A 6550-nucleotide genomic window follows, 5' to 3' on the forward strand; every position below is an offset into this window, starting at 1 on the left:
AGCTTTCATCAAAAGTGTACATCTTCCGTTCTTTCTTTTTCTGATTTTCCTTTCTTTGTGGTAGTTTTTTGGGGCCAATAATCTTCTTCTCATTTTTTTGCCTTTCCTGTTTATTACGTTTTAGGAGTTTATCTGAGAGTTCCTGTGTTGTCTTAGTTGAACAGGAGGCAATGTTTGAATCATTCTGAGGAGCACACTCTGATATTACCTGAGTTTCTCTGACAGAAGATGCAGAGGTTTCCTTTTCTAAATAATCAGAAGGATGATGGTTCATCTCAGTGAAAGCTGTCTCATTTAAATAATCTACTCTGGATGACATCACTTCAGTGGTTAAAGTGTCGGTCACAGGTTTCTGTGTCTGCTCAGTGGATGTTTGAGAGTTTAATTCATGAATAGGTTCATTTAAAGCTGGTCCTGGAGCACTTGTAGCTGTTTGTTTGTATTCGGTTGTTTGATTAGCATCTCTTTGGTCAGCAGCGTTTTCACTGTGAAACTCAACAGGCTGTAGCTCATAAGTGCAGGTTGGTGCGATGCTAAACATTCGGTACAAGCATTTGATCCTGTCAATCATGTCATTAAGACGTGTGAATTTTAACATAACTGCAGTTCCACCACTTACAGCTAGCGACAATGGCATTCCTGTAGACTTACGTGGGTGAGGGTCAAAGTATGCGTATTCACCTGAAGTCAGCCTGCAAACTGCGATCACCGTTCCTCCATGACTAGCAAAGCGTAGCAAACCTCTGAAGCCAAACACTGTAGTCCCTGTTCAAGGCTCGGCAGGTGATTTGTACCATCAAATGTCCCATAACGAGCAAACTGAGACATATCCACTTGATACTCGTGTCTGCGGCTGGTGACCACTGTGGGAAGCTCATCACAGGCTAGAAACACGCTGTTCACAAACCTCTTTCTGGCATCTGAATACACGGCATGGCCTTTGTCCAACACACGGTTAAGATCTGCTCTGGTAATAAATTCATCCTCGTGTAAGAAGGACAGGAAAACCAAACTGTTCGCCATGCATTGCTGATTCCTGTACTTTCCATACCTAGGAGAAGCCTGGCTTCGGGATGCACAGATGCTGCTCACTCGTGGACGACTTAAACTGTTTGTAACCTGTACATGAGACGGTCCTGGAGCTTCTCCATCATGCTGCGTTTGCACAGTTACCTGGGGTTCAGTCTGGATTACCTGCTGTACTTTAGCATTTGGCACGCATGCTGAGCAAACACCTCTCTTTACCACATCTGCATAAGACACTGCAGCTGTCTGAACGCTGCTCTGCACTTCTGGACTGGGAACAGTTGCAACAGACACCTTTACCTCCTCACCGCACTGAGAAACATTTACCTGTTCTTTCTGCTTTTGCCATCTAAGTCTCTGGGACTGCGACCTTTGACCTTTCCTTGGCATTTTATTGAAGTACAAACTGGACCTTATATGTATTTATACACAAATGTAAACAAAACCCAACCTGTAAACACTGAAAACTAAAGAGTCCTCAAGTTTCTATTACATCAGAGATTTATCAGAATTGATGTAAAAGGCTGACTTAAATACAAACTCAATATAAAAGTTATTTAAAGTTCTTTGAAAACACTTTGGTCTGTTTTATTGTAGCTTTTCAAAAAGCTGTATATTATTACTTCTTATATTTTTTTAACCAGACTGGATAACAAATAGGTCTATACTTCTGTAATGTAATATGCAGAATAAATCTCAACAATCAATCAACAGGCTATAATAAAACTCTTAGCTTTTACATAGACTTTGTGTAAATCTTTCAGATATTTAAAATTTACAGCAAATATAAGGAGCTGTGGTGGTGTGGTGATCAGATGACAGGCGACGGGATTCTTCAGCTGGATGTTCTGCAGCAGTCAGGAAACAGGAAGTCTGGGTTCTCAGGGCAGCCTCTAGATGACAATTGTAACTGAATACTTACACTGAGTGACAAAAAGGGTTTGTCCTTAAATAATAATAGTATAAACTTGTAGTCAAATGTTATAACCAATGAAACAGACTTGAAAATGTATTCGGATCTGATTTAATATTTATGTGAATACAGCAGTCCGAATGTATGTATTACAAAATAACCAATTATCTCATTACAGATAAGCCTTTAAAAATGTTTTTATATAATTTATCAAAGTAATTGCACCTGCAAGGCAAACTATCAGTGTAATGCCAAGTCAAAACTATAAATGTGGGGCTGTGTAAGTAGTTTGTACTGTAAAATCTACTGTACTGTAATTCTACTACTGTATATTCAACTTTCTACTTGCAATTTCCAGCAAAATTAGTAGATATGAGAGAGTTTAACGACAGGAAAGAAGGAGCAGTGAGAGCAGAGATCTCTCAGATTTCTGAAAACAGATCGACGAAGTTGTGGTAACTTCAATTTTCCAAAACTTGGTTTCTTGTCAAACTTAGATTTCTTGTCAAACTTAGATTTCTTGTCAACACAGGTTCAAGCTTGTCAAAATTAGATAGAGCTCATGGCGGAGAAATGATAGAAGATAGAATGGCTTGTCAAAAAGATGGAGCAGGGAGAGGGAGAGTGATAGGACAGACTGAAATTGCTTGTCAATTGCTTGTCAACGATAGAGGAGAGGGTTTTCTGCAGCAGGTCACCTGTAAGACAAAAAGGGACTGGAATTAGGCATATTTCAATAAACATGACTTTCCAGTATTTTTTTCGGACTATAAGTCACACTTAAAATCCTTTAGTTTTCTCAAAACTCAACAGTTTACCTTATGTATTAATTCTGGCTGTGCTTACTGACCTCAACCCAATTTTATGTGTTACACGGCACTCAAACATCTGTCAAAATGTTTTAGTATGACTTTGGAAAGCTACAAAGCTGCACCGTTTGATGGATTGTTGGAGCATTACAGCTACAGTAGTCAGGAGCCTCACCAGAGTAATTCGTGACAGTGCTTAAACATAATATTATGGTGTGTGTATGAGGACCTGGCATCTGTTTAGAGACATGCGCGTCACGAGCAGATTTCAAACCGATCAATCCATGAAGAATTTGATAGATTTGTGGAAGAGGACTGAACAGAAAAGATAGTATATTGTTATGTGTTACCACTGAAAAATGTTGAGAGTTATTGTGAATGAGTTGAATAGTTTGAGTTATCTGAATATTTGGTTAGCTGCATACGCCTTATAATCCGAAAAATACAGTACACACAGGGCTTTACATATTGAAGAGTTCCACAGTACATTATTGGACTGAACTGATTGAAAATGCTCAAAATGGTGGTGGAACTATTCTAAAGAAATTTTACATTCCAATAACACAATAAAACAAACAGAGTCTATAAACTTAAACCAAGATGTGCTGCTACAATAATCTACTGTCAATATCATATGGTCCAACAAAACCCACACTTGAGGTTAGAGCAGACAGTTTCAGGCCACCTGCTTAAAATCTATGCCACATCACATGTTCCTTAATCCCAAAGTTCTCAAATCCCTGTTTCTGTGTGTACTTACCTGGGACAACAGTACATCATAATATCTGGGCACACAGAAACAGGGATTTGAGATCCATTAACATAAAAGTAAACAATACTTTACTCAGTATGACTTTTGGCAAAATGAGAAATTTGGAGATGGATGGTTCCTACAAAGCAGTTTCTACATATTTCAGTCACATTTGGGGCATGTTTAATACACAGCCATAAGCACTCCACTAAATCTAGGACATACTTATAATGGCCGATTTAAAGGCCTAATTAAAAATATATATGATCATAATTTCTTTGTAGATCATTTAATCATAAAATACAGAAATGAGTGCTGTATCTGTGCTTTAGATTTTTCCAGTCATCAACAAAATCTTTAATTAAAGACTAATTCAAAGAGCAGTTTTCAGACAGTGACTTTTGTGGCTTTAGAAATCCACAAGGCCCTACCTGAAGACTTAATTGTACCTAAACTGCTGTTCATGAGCTGCTCTAATGTGAAAAATATGCGCTGCTACAATAACCTACCGACCTCTGTAGGTCTGGAAATGTTTACACAAACTTTTCTGATTTGATGACTTTTGATGATCACCAATAGCTGTGCTCACTCACTGCACTACACTGAATCTCCTATGATGAGAAACATTTCCCAGCACTGCACCTCAGAAAAACCTTTACTTACCAGACTTGAGACGATCAGATCAGCAGTCTAGAGAAAGGAAACAATTCATCAGATCACTGTTTGATGATTCAGACTGTAGAGCCTCTTCACACACAATCCAATTTACTGTGACACAAATTAACTAGTAAAATCCTCAATTACTTTAAGCTTTTTTAAGTTTCCTGTAGTCTAAAGAAGAGATAATTGAACTGCAGGGTCTCACATGGCTATAGCATGTGTAATAAAAGCATTATTACTACAGAAATGCAAAGAATAGGCACCAATATTTGTTGGCACAAGTGCAGGATACACCAAATATTTCCTACACAGAAGCCTTGTGGCTCCAACATTTTCTACAACAGGTCAGAGCTAATAAAGTGTGAAAAACAAAACTTTTAATGTCCTTTCAGGTTAAAAACATTAAATACAAAGTAATTCTTGAAATCAGAAGCAACAGAAAACCTCATCATGTTTTGGTTAGTCTGATATGAATATGCAAATCCTAAAATACATGTAAATACTGACATGTTACAATAACAGAGGTGCAGAATGTTTGTGGTTAAAATTAAATGTCTTAAAATATTACACTACAAAGTCCTTTCATTGTACCCGTTGCTAGGAATATTTATATATGTTGCAATGTCCCTTTTTGGCAACATTTCTATTTAATTTTAAAACACATTATATTCACTAAATAAGTAACAAACTAATTAGACACACTGGCTGTAAATTACCTAAGAATGTCCACTCACACCTCTGGTTCTCTTCGTTTTTATTATTGTTAAAGCTATTACTTATACCGAGTCAGGCAAAATACTTCTACAATGTTCTGACTTTAATGTAATACATCAGCAGAATTTGAGAGACAATATAAATCAGTACCTGTGCAGCTCTTAAGTGTTTGAGCAACCACTTATACTGACTCCCCTAAAACACTTTCATTGTTTTGTCTGCTACTTAAATCCACAAACATAAGGAGAAAATGAACAACTGTATAAAGACATCTGACATTTAACTGTTTGGATTCAATAAGCCATAAAAAATTTAAATCATACATAAATCGGGTATTAAACTTCAGGGACATTTTCAGGGAGAGTCAGAGGCCCTGTGTGGGGGCTTTGCTGCTACAGGTCACAAATCCTGTGTTTTTGCCAATCAGTAAATGGAAACGTATCACAAAAAGCCAAACTACTGTATGTAAGTCGTCAAATGTGCTACGCAATGCCAGGTTCATACTGCTTCAGTTACAGTCACTGTTTACTTACCAGCAAAGGCAAAACCAAAGATCTCTTTCACTCTGTGTAACAAAAGACAAAGCACAAAAATACAGAATGAGACAACTCAAATCAGCATCACAGTCAATACTACATCACTCTGTGTAGTCCAAAAGATTCAGTACACTTCTTTGTTTACCACAGCAACAAACAACTCACCTCTTTTTTTACACCCCTTATTAAAGATTACTGTCTTCATTAAGGTAAAATGTGGTTTCATCCACTTGTAATAAGCCACACAACTTTCTCAGTTATGTGATAGCTCTATTAGTTTGGTGCTATTACACAGTAGATTTAATAAGCAATGATTTGCTACACCTAGCACTGCACACGTTATCAAATTCTGACATTACAATTTCAAAGCATGAACAATCATAAATGAAAGCTTGGGTGATATATTTGTAGGCGTCAACATTTCAGTTGGTCTGCATTCAAATTCTGCTTCCTAAAATATTATCACCTGCACACAGTATCATTTAATATGCTGTTGTTTTAAATATCTACATATCATATTTATAATATTAATGGTGCACTGCTGCATTTTATTTATTTGAAGGTGGCCTTTTTTAGATTTCATTAATTTTTCACAAAGTGAGAAGTTAAACAGAGCTGCAGGTGTAGGATATAGTTAAAAAACAACCTGCACAAACAAGTGTTTGTTAAACAGTTCTTAAAATTTAACTAAAAAACTAAAATTAATTAATTTAAAAAAAAACCTTCTTCTTGTTAAGAGATGTTATTATTCTTATATTATGTGTTTTAGCCTCACTCTCTCTCTCCCTTCTGTTAATTAACCCACAACACAAACACACACCGGCACAGGCACGTGACTCTTTTTCTCCCGGCTTTCAGTCAGAGGCAGTAAAATGGCTCCTTTGAAGTTGCAGACCCTGCTGCTTCAGCAGCTAATCAGTGGTTCTAAAATGGCGGCTCATTATCTTATAACCTAAAGAATGAGGCCGTTTTAACTGACTGATTTGTGAAGAGGAGAACAACTTCAGCTTCCCTAAGAGACTCAGAAACACTAACACACCGAATGAACCAAATACAACACAATAACTGTATTAAACAATCAAATGAACCATATTAATTTCACACTGGGCCTATAGCAGCTAGGCTAGGCGTTAGCGCTTAG

General features: G+C 37.1%; 1 long non-coding RNA gene across 1 annotated transcript; it reads right to left on the minus strand.

The window, feature by feature from the left end:
* Positions 1-2542: 2542 nt before the first annotated feature.
* LOC120441277 lies at positions 2543-5575 on the minus strand. Its single transcript, XR_005613953.1, has 3 exons — positions 5407-5575; positions 4163-4189; positions 2543-2637 (listed from the first exon to the last, which is right to left on the minus strand). It is a non-coding gene; the product is annotated as an uncharacterized LOC120441277 (long non-coding RNA).
* Between the last annotated feature and the right edge of the window lie 975 nt (positions 5576-6550).

This window comes from Oreochromis aureus, linkage group 7 (genome assembly GCF_013358895.1).
Source record: "Oreochromis aureus strain Israel breed Guangdong linkage group 7, ZZ_aureus, whole genome shotgun sequence".
NCBI lineage: Eukaryota > Metazoa > Chordata > Actinopteri > Cichliformes > Cichlidae > Oreochromis > Oreochromis aureus.